Source organism: Myiozetetes cayanensis, unplaced genomic scaffold (assembly GCF_022539395.1).
Source record: "Myiozetetes cayanensis isolate MyiCay16 unplaced genomic scaffold, myiCay2020 scf10, whole genome shotgun sequence".
In the NCBI taxonomy this organism is placed as follows: domain Eukaryota; kingdom Metazoa; phylum Chordata; class Aves; order Passeriformes; family Tyrannidae; genus Myiozetetes; species Myiozetetes cayanensis.
In genome coordinates, this window is record NW_026086605.1 from 32,692,084 (window position 1) to 32,706,217 (window position 14,134).

The following is a 14,134-nucleotide window of genomic DNA, read 5'->3' on the forward strand; positions in this document are numbered from 1 at the left end:
AAGGAAACTAAGCCTTATTTGTCCTATGAAGAAGTGATTACTTTGTAATAAACAGCATTAGGATTAAAAATTACTTTTCTGAGAGGCAAACGACACGTGATCTTTCTAATTTTTCCTGACCTCTTGCTCAAGTTTGAGCCTCTAAATAGCTCATCACTGTTACAAACCTGTTTGTGTTGTCTTCTGTGTTTATAATAACCATAAGCATTAACATAGTCTGTTCATAACTACAATAATCCCTACTGCCTTCCCTGCAGAATTAAAACAGGCAGGAACCAAGAAGTGTTCCATTTACAGCCACTAGAAATAGTGTTATTTCCAATGAGTTATATCAGCAATGACCCCTTAAGGATTTAGAATCTGGGATTGCAATGTCTGCACATTTTCAAGTCAGAGCATTATTATCTTTTGGCTAAGTTTTAGTTTAGAATAGTTAATAACAAAACACACATAAAATCTTCATTTTAAAACTTCCCACAGTTAGTTTTACAGCTGATTTTGACTGGATACAGAACTCACTATTTGCCTGAGTAACAACATAACAGATGCTGTTATAATATTGATTTTCCTGATGTTTTCTAATAAAACCACAGCAAGTTAAAAAAAACAGCATTTGACAAGCGAATTAAAATGTTTTTTAAAATACAATTTAAATATTTATATTTTGAAGTGAGATTCAAAAGCTCAATAATTACCACCTAAATTTATGTTTATAGCTATGTTTCAGGAAACTTATTCTTGGGAACCAAATTCTTGGATTTTAAACTTTATTATCTTGACTACAGCTGGGAAAACTCGGGAAAACTTTCTTCCCACTGAGTTCTTTCGCTGGCCTTCCCTGGACAATAAGTCAAAGCTCTTACTTTCCCTGCTTCCCTTTCCTCCAAGTCAAACCCTCAGATGAGTAAGTTGGTTCCCAGTGGAAGTCACTGGCCAATATAAGTATATACTTTAAGGGCATAATGTCTAAATTTTAGTTCAAATTTCGAAGTTTCACGGTCCCACTTACCGTAATATTTGCATTCTCTTTCTAAGTATTGTAGCTTAAGTCTTCCAATATTCTTCCTTTTCTAAAGCAAAAAAGAAGTGAGACATTTAAAAAAGGATTTTCCAAGGCACCTCAAGCAGAAAGAAAATTCCTTTTATAACTTGTGGGATAGCACATGGCATTACTGTATGTCACTGATATACCAGTTGATCTAAACTTGGCTTGTCATGTGTGTGGTTTATCAGATCACAATGTATTTTAAATTCTGTGATAGATCTTTTGACTCCTTCCATTGAGGAAATTAATGTTTTCACTGTTAGGAAATTAGATGGTTCCGGAGACTGGAAACTGAATAAGGAGAACCATTGGCTTAAATGTGGCCTGGGAAAGTATTCATCAATATTTTTGATTATGAGGTGATTTATTTGAAATAAATTAGAGGTCTCATTTATTAGATTCCTAATAGAAAAGGCATATCCTCCTCTCTTTTTCTTTCTCTCTCTTTCTCTGTCTTATATACTTGTGAAGAAGTCACCTTTGGCACAGCTAACAATCTGCTTGGTTAGTCAGAATGGCCAGCACCTCCTGCTGGTGTTGTTCTGAGGTAATTTTCTGGGTCATGATCCTTACTTACCGAAGTGAGCTTACATTACCTGCATGTCACTTGTTCTTCAGGTAAACAGAGTGATTCAGATACTGATGGTGTTTAATAAGCTGGTAGTAACAATTTAATTCTTATCTGTGTCCCTTCTGGAAGTTTTCTTGTGTTTTGACATAAAAGACCTTTATTTTTAAATTAATTCTGTCAGTAAAGTTGTATCCTAAAAAACCTTGGGGTTTCAAAGCTTCATCGGTATCTACAGACAAAATTTTCCAGCACGTCTTCATATACATTTTTACAAATGATGTTACAATACAAGGCAGTTTAGTATTACAATGAAAATGTAACATTTAAAGTGGAAGGTGACTCAGTGGCCTGAGGGAAGGCGTTCCAGACAGATGAGGCAGCGAAAGGGAAAGAGTGCCAAAATGATCCGGAGGGGCTGGTAAACTGATCTCAAGTGTGCAGAATAAGGTGACACACTGAAGTGCTGGGAAAACAGTAACTAATTCCCAATCCAGTCACCTCATGGGAGTCAGAGTTTGGGGATTATATCCTAGCTGTGTTTTCATTAGAGAACGGCCCTGTTTTAAAACAAAGGAGGGACATTTTAAGAACTCCAGCAGGTTTTCTCCCTCGTCTGTGCCGCCAGGGTCGGGCAGAGCCAGCGCCTCCTGCGTGCCGCGCACGGAGCAGCGAGCGCACACTCCCGAGCTGTAACCCGGCAACACGATTCCCCAAACCCCATTGCGCACCTCGCTTGTTGGCACAGAGATTGTCGTGCTTTTCTGCTGCCCCCATGTGTCGAGACAACAGGCTCCGTGTAGGGACGGAGAGACTTCGTCTGCCCCAGCTCCGGCCCTTCACACTGACCATTCCTCGCTTCATCGTCTTGCACCACTGGAATGCACTAGACCCACTTTCTCCTTTCCATCGAGTTTGCTTCTGTCGTATTTTAGCAAACTGTTATCCAACTGTACTCTCCTGCTATCTAAGCCATGCAATTCTAGGCAACCTACCTACCAAGCTCTCATCTTTAACTAGTTCTTCTGGTTACCTCACTGAGCAATCACGTTGCTGTCCTCCAAAGAGGCCAGCCTAGCTGAGGTGATCTGATGACCACAAGTTCAGAGATGAGCTGATTGTCATGCCACTACTGATAAACACCGAAACTCTCATCTGAGCGTGCCTGGAGAGCAAGAGGTCTCAAGAAATTATTTTTAAAATGTACCCTATCCATGAATGCCTTCTCCTTATTCTGTTCTGCCAACAATTTAAGACATCCTAATTAGGGGTGTATTTCATGAAGTATAATTTTGGCTACTAATTATTGAATGTTTTGTCATATTAAACATCTGACTTGAGCTGTTATTTTTCACACTTCTCAGTGTCTAGAACAGGCTTCAAAAGCCTCTGATGCTCAAACCACCAGCCATTCATCCTAGTTGGGAGTTGTATAAAATCCTAAGGGTCCTAATCTACATTGCCACCAAGCTGAGCTGCCTAAGGCTCCTGCCACCTGCCTGGACTTTGTGGGTAACTTGCTGTAGGCCTTAGGGCCTCTAATATAAACCAAAGAAACACACTGGAAAGCCACTATGCCTCATTAAAGACACTGAAGATACCTATATTTTATATATATAGTACACGTGTTCTTAGGTCAGACAGAAGTCTTTACCTTTGAGTATATTTTCCTCATTACAATGCAATTCACATTAATCGGATTTCCACAAATAGTAGCCACATTTATTTTGTTCTTCAATGTTAAAAGAACTTCCAAATGGACTCTCAGTGAAATCTCCCTGCTCTTTAAGGAGTTTTAATTTCTTTGCAAGCAGCCTGGATGAAATTCTGCTCTCTGTTCTAGATGTACAATGCCATTTAAGTGATAAGGAGTGAACTGTAAATCTCTGTTTGACAAATGTGCAATTGGAAATAGAGACTCTGGTTACAAAATACATCTCCCTAGACTAACCCTTAATCCACTTTTAAAAATACAATTCATAACATGTTGTTGTGTTAATCTCAACCCCAGGTCAAAAGAATTCATACCCCTGTCTCTGGACAACAGTAAGTGGTTAACAAAGGCAGACAGTGTAGAAGTCTTAGAATCAACCTCAAACATGGCTACCAGGAATAAAAAATTAAACTGTTTTACAAGTAAAGGAGAAAAAGTTCAAGTAATCAAATTATACATTTACAATACGGCTTTCACTTTAGTAACATTCCTGTATTTCCTTTTCCTTTAGGTTTCAGCAAGCAGCTACTCCACTCTTTGTACCAGTCCTTCTGACAGTGTGTTCAGTTGGTATTAATCATGCTGTGAATCTCCTGATTAGATGTTTTTGTATGTCCTGAAGAAAGGGAGAGCCAATTGAGGGTCTAATCCTGTTCTATCTGAATGACAATTTAGACAAGAAAGAGGAGGGCAAACCCCATAAAGAACAGCCCAAGTACAAACACAGTGCTGGGCTCGGTGCCCTCTCTTACGTGTAATCCGAGGGAAACGAGTCCATCGCAGTGTCAGCTACAGCAAGATGTGCACACCTACACCAGCAGCAGGCTGAGGCAGTGCCAGCTTGACTGGAGACCTGAAACAACACAGCAAAATTAGCCTTGTCTGCTACACCAGGTTCTTATCAAAAACAAGAGGCAGAAAGACATAAAAGACAAGAAATGAAGTAAGGAAGGAAAAGAAGGCAGGGAAGGAGAGGGGTCATAGTAGGAATGCAAATTTCAACATATCACAGAGTGTTCCAAATCAGGTGAAGACAGCAGAACTGGCATTATCAGATCCCCTTTTATGGTCTGTTTTGAACTGGTCTTGCCTTGCAATCAGGACAGTGAAATCCTATAGTGTCAAAATGAATCCTGGGGTCTCTGATGATGCTGGGAGTAGGAACCCTGACTGTAAATCTCACACCTTTCAATTAAGCTGTTTTTTTGGCAGTGTCATCACCTTCCTTCTGCTTCACCTGCCCAAAGAAAGTCATGACTGGAACAGCACATACCCTTCATGTTTTGTCTGGTATTCAAAACCAGGTTATTAATTTTAATCCACTGATTTCTCATCTTCTATTTCTGTTGATTACCAGATGTAGCCTCCAAGTCATAGAATCCTATAGATAGGAGTGCTCATTCATTTTATCTCAAGTTTTTGAAAATTTAAAAAATTGTTTTTAAAAACAATCTGATATAAGAGGTTGAATAAAACTTTTGTATTGTACAGTGGATAATACTGCACAAGAAAAAAAAAATCACAATTTAAAATAAGGACACAGTGCCCTCCATGTTTTTTTTAGGCTATCTTAAAGAATCTCACACCTTTACAGTTGAGTAAAAGTGTTGTTACAAAAAAGGGATTGTACAAATCCACTTTTACTATTGCCACCCCTAACATCAATAATTTCTGGGTATCAATAAATTCTGGGGATTATCTCTAATTTCTAGAAATCTTTACAACATTTTTCATCTGCACCTTTTCTACTGCAACAAATCAAACTGCTGGTGTATTCATTTTGAGAAGCAAATAGATGGAATGTGGGATACGAGGGATTTTGGCTCTGTGTGGATGACTGGAAGACTGCTTTCATTACTGTGGTTATAACTAACTTTTTGGAAAAGCCTGACTCCTCCCCTATTGATGCCAGCAACAGAACAAACTCTGATTTCATTGGAAACAGCAGCAGGCCCCATAAATCATTAGTACATTTCATCTAAATAATTAATGAGACTGAAAAATTCTCAAGTAACACTTGGGAAATCCTCACAGGAGCACTGGCCTGTTAAATGATAAAACATGTTTGGGGCTGGGTGAAAAAAAATAGGACTCAAGGAACATTTTAATGTTATTATTTGTACCTTCTATAGAAAAAAGCTGCCATTTCTTTCATCCTTCTGGTACACCTCTACTTCTAAATTAGAATAGGAATTAGAATTACACAACACCTGGCAGGCTCAGGATGAGGGATGCACTGCATAATGATATGGATAGAAAATATCCAACTCATATTATCTTACCCAAAGTTTATAAATCACTACTGAAATAGCTTTACCAGAAACACCCAGAAATTTGCTATTGACATTTTTCTTACGAAAAGAATAACGGCTTTAAGATAATCTACTAAATTCTATAACCTAGAAGAGATTATAGAATTATTTGCTGTTCAAATCTGAAAATGGCATGTCTCATTTCTCATTTATTGGTTCAGCACATGCCATTAATACCATAGTATTAATTTCATCCTAATATCTAGAAAATCAAGAATTTTCCATTTCTGATAAATCCATAAGTTTACAAATACAATCTGATAATCCTACTGTGGAATGACAGAAAACCAGCCATGACAAAGTTCCATTTTAAAGCCCTTCCTGCTTGTGAAGGTAGTTTGAGCTTTGACAGACACGATCTAGAGAGAATTAGTGCTCACATCATTTACTCTAGGACTCTATGCCTTGTTCTTCTGCCAGCCAGCAAAGACAAAAGGACATAAAGCTGGAGATAACGATACTCTGAAATGCCTTTTTTTAGTGCTCAGCAGTCAAAAGCCTGAATTCACTGTCTTCTAAAAATGCAGACAGAGGAGCAATAGTATTTTCATGGGCTTTATGCTGTTATTTGCAAACAAGTGAATCTGAAATTCTCTGGTGTTGCTCCATCAAAATGCCAGCTCTGAAAGACCTGGCACATCTCCTGTGTGTGCTCCAATTTGCTGTGGTTCCCGGAAATTTTGGCCTTGTAGCACCTGCCGTTACAATGGTCACTTTGTTTGCCACAGTAAAGGCTCATAACATTCATGGTTTCCCAGTGCTGTATTTTCTACATAAACCTTAGCTTATGTGTTGCCCAGATTATTCAGTGACTTTGCAATTCCAGCATCTTATATAAATCTCTCTCTTAAAGTGGATCTTTTTTGTGTTTTTTTTCAATCAGCTTGAATAATCACTCTGCATTGCTTAATTTGGCAATATCATGCACAAACAGCAGCTCACAAACAGCACAGGAACAGCAAGACTCCATGAGCATTTGGCAATAATTGCAAGCCAGCAGAAGTCCCCACAGGTTTACAATTACTTTACCAGACACATCAGACTTTATTTTCAGGCTTCAGACTTTGTATCCTACACATCTCCTGTAATGTCCAAGGCACAGCAGCGTGTGGTACAATATCAACATGCAGCTCCTGTCAGCACTGCATGGCTCACATCTACTGTTACAGATACTATAAAGAATACATTAGATCTTTATTCCTGGTATAAAGTTACATTAGACATCACCCACCCCATAAAATGCCCCAGCTGTACCCAAAAGAAGGGCTGACTTCACTACACAGCCTTTCCATCTCATCAAAGAAACTACGTCACAAACTAATGCTCATATGCTGTTCTGACAATGGCATTTGTGCTGGTTTTGGCTGGGGTGGAGTTAATTGTTTTCCACAGTACCTGGTGTGGGGCTGTGTTTTAGATTTGTGCTGAACAGTGTTTATAATTCAGGGATGTTTCTGTTATTGCTGAGCAAAGCTCACATAGACCTAAAGCCTTTTCTGCCTCTCACCCCACCCCAGCAGTGAGGAGTTGGGGGGCACAAAGAGTTGGGAGGGGACACAGCTGGGACAGCTGATCCCAACTGACCCAAGGGATATCCCAGCACATAAAGCTGGGGGAAGAAGAAGGAAGGGGGGACTTGGTGATGGTGTTTGCCTTCCCACGTCACTGCTGCACGTGACAGAGCCCTGCTGTCCTGGGGATGGCTGAACACCTGCCTGCCCAGGGGAAATGGGGAATGAATTCCTTGGCTTGATTTGTGTATGTGCACAGCTTTGCTTCACTTGTTAAACCACCTTTATCTGAGTCCACGAGTTTCCTCCCTTTTACTCTTCTGATCCTCTCCCCCATCCCAGCAGGGGGCTGTAAGCAAGTGGTTGTGTGGGGCTTTGTTGCCAGCTGGGGTTAATAATGGCCAGTCTTCGCGAGCGAAGATCCGGGGAAGGTCTTTCCACCTTCCAGCCTGCGCACTGGATTTTTTAGGTGAGACACAGTGTGCGCGGAACTGAGCCCACCCTTTAATCCTAAGGTTCATCTGCCGGGGCCAAGCGAGCTTGGACGGTGGCAGCGAGGTCCTCAGGACGTAGATGGGTTGTCTTTAAGGGCTAACGAGCTCCACCTGCCCGGGAGTGGCCCTGACCGGGAATCGAACCCGGGCCTCGGCGGTGACAGTTGGGGTTAAACCATCACATTATTTTACAAAAAAGAGACAGAAGTAAAAGAAAAGTACTTCCAATGCATCAGGAAATTTTTCAAAGAAGAACTGCCTTTACCTCTGACTTTTCATACTGTTATATGACTCATAAAGTAACTTTCTGAAGTACTACATTCCACAGGAGAACCTCTTCTCTAGCTCAGGTGCTCACTTGATAACATTTTGAGAGAACTAGGAGAAGGTCAAGAAGCCAGATATTCCATCATTAGATTTGAAAAGGGCTGTATATAAATTCCCCATCATAAATGCATAACATTTTAGTAATCTTTTACAATTCCAATTGTGACAGGCATTTTAAATAAAATAATACATTGGCAATCAAGCAGCATTTTTTGTAAGATGAGCTGTTTAAATTACAGACAACTTTCTGTTGCTGGTTTATAGAATGAGTAGAAAAGAAAATCTAGGCTCTACATTTACCAAGTGACGTGGTAAGTTTTAGTCAGTCAAGGTTTTAACCAATGAAATTCTATATAGTCACAGGGTTTTTCTGTGTACTGGTTAAAATATGTTGAAATTATTCCACCTATGTTTACTTCTCAGTTTTATTTACGGCTTAGTTTCAATTGCTTCTTTTAATTGCTTTTCCCCCAAAGCTTATTTCTGTGCATTCAATAGCAAGTTTAGGAGTTGTGTCTTTTTGAGGATGTGTAGTTACAGGTCATCCTGAAGGATTTCTGCACTGTTTCACGGTGCTTATTAAAATTAAAAAGGAGCACTTCAAAGAAGTCAGGAATATTTTACTATTAAATCACACGTGTTTGCTGGGTCTGCCTTTGGAACTGTGAAACCTTTACGTTGTTACCAGCTGATGGGCTCCCCGGTGACTGCCATCTTCGAGTTCTGATCAACACTTCAAGAAAGAGCAATAACCAGCAATTTTAAAAGGCTGAAAGCGTAAAGCAGCTGACAAGAGCGACAGAATGCCACCACAGCACCTCTTGGACAAAGCAGCCAAACACACATAAGCATCTCTAGGGGACGTTTGGTGAGCGGGGAGAAGCGCTGGGTGCCCGTAGGTGCAGCGGGAGCAGTGTATTCCCTGTCCAATGAGGTGGAATGCTTGGCGGGCACATGGTTTACGCTGCTCAAAATAACTTGGGACCTGCAAGCTGCCAAATGCGATTGCTCCGGTGGTGACAGGTTGTCCAGCTCCTTACAGCCATCCTCACGATAACGAAGGTTAACTTCCTTCACTCCATGGACTCCGAGCTGTTTCTGGTCCTGAGGACTTGAAGAATCCCCTCGCTTCCTTAGCTTTCATCTCACGCTTCTGGATAATTGTCATCGCTATTAACTGCCAGGGTTGGGCAGCAACATCTGGAGGAATTAAAAAAGGTAACCCCTCAACTTTAGATCGGGATACATTTTGATTTTGCAGCAGCGTAGGAGAGTTTGATGAGCGTGTATGTTTGAATGCTAATTATAGCTGGGAAGGCATATACAGGGGACAGATAATTTTTAAACTGACTGGTTTAAATTATGCTGAGATGTGTGCATTGCCAGGAAAGAGAAACAGTGTTCTGAAGCATTATAAAGGACTTGAATAGCACCGGTGGGGTTCTCAAAATCCCTGGGAGCCAGTCTGACTCCTCCAAAGAGTCAAGAAGATTCTAATGACCTGAAAAGTACCTTGTGGGAGTGTGTTCTTCCTCCTGCTTATCTTGCCTCCACTTTCTGAAATATTTGTATTCTTAAACAAAATTGCCATAATCTGGAATTACTTCTTAAGCAAAATCAAACCTATTTTAACAAGATCCCCACAGTTAAATGCTTTCTATTTATTTATTTATTTATTTATTCTGTCATGTAAAATGACCCCTGTGCTATATTTAGTGCAGGGAGATCTGCTCTCTGGATTAATGTACACAACAGCTGCAGAAACAGTCCTGCTAGAAGGGCATAGCTCTCACCCTTGAGCTCGCACTATCTCCCTTGCTCTCTTTCTCTCTCTCAGAAAAGTATTTGACTGTCAGTAGCAAATGTTTGGCCCAATATATTGCAACATTAAGCAGTAATCAGAAGCCCATATTTAGTTTTACCAAATAATATGCCAACAATTGACAAGAGAACAGAGTACCTCTTGAGTGTACATCAGCAGAACATTATACAAATCACACTAAAGACACTGATTACTTTATCAGTAGCTCTTCTTTGGTCATGAGGTTTACATTTGGGAAGATGCTCTAGAGTTTAAGAGTGAAAACAAAATCAGCAAATGTTAATGGTACCATTTCATAAACTTCAGCTCTGCTCTTCTCCCTGTCCTACACTTCCTGAAGGTTCCTAAGGTCAGGGTATTTCTTTCTGTCTGCCTGGGTTTTTTTTTTTCAAAAACAGCTAACAAATTTAAACAGCAATATCAAGTGTGTTAGTTCCTGTAGCTGAGCAGAATGGTATTTACATATCAAAAATTATTTCTAGTCAATTCAGGAGTTAGTTCGGTCTTGCATTTGCCAGAGCACCAAACACAAAGGGGAGCGCTGTGCTCCGTGCTTTTTTACTCCTGTGCATTCTTTAGAGATTTTACAGCAGGTCTTGCTGTGGTACTGAAAGAATGTTTCTCATCAACAGCTGCTGAGAATTAGCAGTCTAGGTATATTTGCTCATAAATACAACATTAAGATAGTTTGTTAAAGATTTACACAATACCATAACTACAATTGTGCAATGCAACGTCAACTGTATTCTAAATCACTGAGGGGGTGGAGGAGAGAAAAAAATCAGTTTACTTTTCTGTTTAAAATTTCACTGGTTTAGTGGTTGTTTTCATAAACAGGAATATTATGGGAAAATTAATTCTGTCTAATATAAATCTCATTTAAACATTGTATTTCGAAAATATTATTCAAACGTGAAAGCTTTTATGTTACAATATTTTGAGGGGAAACTGATGAAATGGCATAAAAAGGTCAGAACAGTGGACAAGAAGGAAGAAATACAGTGAGGAAGGGCTCAACTGAAAACCTGGGGTGGAAAACACAATCCAGGTTTCTTTTGTGTGTAGTTTAGGGCTTGAGTTCCCTTTTCCATTGGGAAGCTGTGTTTGTAGGGAAACTGAATCTCATTTTAAAAACAAAGCAGCCCACAGATTTGAAATTACCAGGCAAAAAGATGTGCAAATGCCGTGTAGTTTGCACGCCCCTGTTTTTCGGCCTTTCATATAAACTTTTGCCCACATGGGCAATCCTTGAAGGAAAATGGACAATACACATTCCTGGAATCAACAAAAACTTGTCCTACCTTACGAGCACTTGAAGTACCACTCAGATCTTGTCCTGATATCTGAGGTCTGGCTGCACAGGTCGTTGGGAGAGGAGGATGGAGAAGCATCCCAGGCAGGCCTCAAAAGACAGCCATCACCTGTCTTCCTTCCAATTGAAAAGTCAGCTTCGATTTGTTTGTTTCAATTTGACGTTATGTGGAGTTCCTTCAGGATATTGTTTACCTTGCAGTTCAAGGAGATTCACTGAGGAGGCCAATGGAACTTGAGACATGGTAGAAAGGGTCTCAATTCTCATTTTGAGAACTATTTAGGGACTATAGCAATTATGAAAAAATGAAGACTTTCTGTGATCAGAGTGAAAAAAAAAATCATTAAGTGAGAGTATGAAGGAAATGTTGAAAAAGTTCGTGAGTGTTGAACGTGCTTTTTCCTTGAAGCAGAGTTCAGGATTTTCTACTGCTTAGGGTGCCCAGTACTGTAACAGTGAGGCCATGGGCCAGGGCAAAGCTCCAAGTGCACCCGGGGCTCTTGCAGTGTCTGCTGCACAGTAACTTGGAGAAAGGATTTATCCCATCCCATTTCTGAGGGATTTTGTGTTCATCAGAAGCTGTTACACTCCTGAGCCTGGAGGCTCTCTGTTTTCCATATTTAATCACATTACTCAGAAATGGGAGTTATCTGACTCATTACAAGGAATGGAATTCAAAACCACTAATGTGTCTAAAACAGAAAAGTAAACCCCCTGCTTGGGCATAGCTTTCCAAACACAATTTTAAAAATATCTTACACTCACACTCCCAAACACACAGAGAACTGCTAATCTTAGTCCTCTGCTCCAGCCTAACCTTTCCTGTGTCTGGAGTCTCAGTGTCTGTCTTGCAGCAGCCACAGCTTGTCAAAGGCAGTAAGGAAAATGGTGACAATGGCAACTGCTACATGAGAATTCCTGCAAGCACGTGAGAATGGGATTGTGAACATCAAACATCTGCAAGGCAGATCACTTGAGTCATCTCTTAGCTTGTTTTTCATAGCCTGTAATAATCATACAGTTGGAACACTCCATAACAGTCTGTGGGTAAATGCAATTTATGTGCAATTAAATTAATTTTGAAGTGGATATGGCCTCTAAGATCTGCTAAACTTTCCAATATCCATCTGAGCTGCTGGGCATGCAGTGTCCTGCTGTGTAAAGGTCACAAAGGTGCCTCTATGCAGAGGAAGAAGCAGCAACTTGAGAGCTGTTCTGATGCTGGGTTTCATATAAAAGCACTCTCAGTAAAAGTAATGGTAGTTTGAAAAGCTAAGACACAAACAACATGTACTGACCAAAATTTCTAACTACAGCTGAAAGCCAAAGATGTTCAAATGCTTTTTACGTTAAAAGTGCTATTTACATATAATCTGTTTATGATGACACAGAAGGGGAGTTTGAAAAAAAACATCTTCAGGGTATCAAACACCTAAAGCTTTCTCTCACCAAATAAAACAGAGGTAGATCAGACACATCTGGGATTTCCTTCAGCTTTGCTGAGATTTCACTAGTGCTGTTTCCTTACAAAAAGCTCAGATTCTTTCAGTGATGACTCAGCAATGAGTCTAACAAGCCTCAAACAAGAGGAAATGAAAGTGTTTGGTGTCAGGCTATGCAACATCCTTGCGGTGCAATTTTCCCCCCTTCCAGGTAAGGATTTTTGGGTCAAACCACTGCCAAAACAAAGAGTGGAATCTAATTGTACCTTTGTGAATATTTAATCCTAAGGATCACTTGGCTAATAAGAGAAGATTGCCATAAATATGGGCTCTTGGAAACCCAGTTGGCTAATGGAAACTGAATTAGTAGGTGGAAGGAGTTCCTGGAGTTAGTTTTGTTCATGGCTTGTGTCCCATGAAAGCAAAAAATGTTGCCCTCAGTGCTCTGGTTTGGTGCTGTAGGTTATGAGCCAGTCAAGAGCAGAGAACTGCAGGCTGCTGGAATCAGTCATCACATTTCCACCCTAAATAACAGCAGTTTAGAAATATTATTTGTAATTAGCACTGCAGTTCCTCCCTTGGATACTGGGTTCATCACGACACTTTTCCAGTCAGCAAAGTCACTGGTGCTTTCACTGACGCCACAGACACCTACTGTGTTTTTGCAAGAGTTTGTTCTTACTGCTTGCTCAACAGAGTTTTCTGCAGTTGTCTGCACTTGTCTGCTCAACAGAAACATCTGCAGTTCCTGCATACATTTTGCCAGCTCCGTGCCATGGTGTGCTGTGACACTGCACACAGGGATGGTTTCTCTGTGGCCACAAAGACAGTTCTGTTCCAAAATCCCAGTCTGGAGAAGTTAAAGGGAGGGCTCAAGGCATGTCAAGGCCAATTCTACATCTCAGCCTAAACAAAGACTGAATTCAAGATCTTAAGTTTGAAGCTTAGCTTCCAATTTTGACTATAGAAGGGCTAAATTATTACTAATTATCATTAGTCAGATCTGTAACAGGATAGCTGTTCCCCTGGTCATGTCTTTTCACTCACAAAAAGATAGTTTAATAGATATTTGAGAAAATATATTGAATTCAACCTTACTGCCATCTAGCCCAGAGACCCTCTCAGGCTGCATGCCTGGTCTCCTTTGAACAAAAGTTGTTGTTTCCTGACTATGAAATGTGAATGGTTCATCTTACCCAGTGCTTCCCTCATCATCAGCCCTCTATAGTCCTTGGATAGTACAGATTCCTGTAGGAAGGAAAAAAGAAAAGAAAAATAAAGAAACCAGACATCTCTCAAGGCATGAGCAAGGTAGAATTAATGGGGTTCCCTGGTAGCCTCACAGCAACATTGCTGAAACTTAACACTTTCCATTGAATTGAAAATCCCACATAATTCAAAATATTTTAAAAATTCAGTAGCCAAGCAGTGCTACATTTGAATAGAACCGAACTTCTTTCTTACTAAAAATAGAATTGAGAAGTTATTTTCTACACAAGCTGAAAACAGAGAAGAGTTAGATTCAAAATTCTGACTGAAATGTTTACGGTGAGCTCTAAAGAAAAGTGACTCTCTAAGTAGTAAGAA

General features: G+C 40.1%; 1 long non-coding RNA gene across 1 annotated transcript; it reads right to left on the minus strand.

Annotated features, from left to right (window-relative positions):
- Nucleotides 1-721: 721 nt before the first annotated feature.
- LOC126634698 (uncharacterized) lies at nucleotides 722-13,760 on the minus strand. The gene is made up of 4 exons (XR_007627418.1): nucleotides 11,095-13,760; nucleotides 8,957-9,171; nucleotides 4,080-4,180; nucleotides 722-1,070 (listed from the first exon to the last, which is right to left on the minus strand). It is a non-coding gene; the product is annotated as an uncharacterized LOC126634698 (long non-coding RNA).
- Nucleotides 13,761-14,134: the final 374 nt, after the last annotated feature.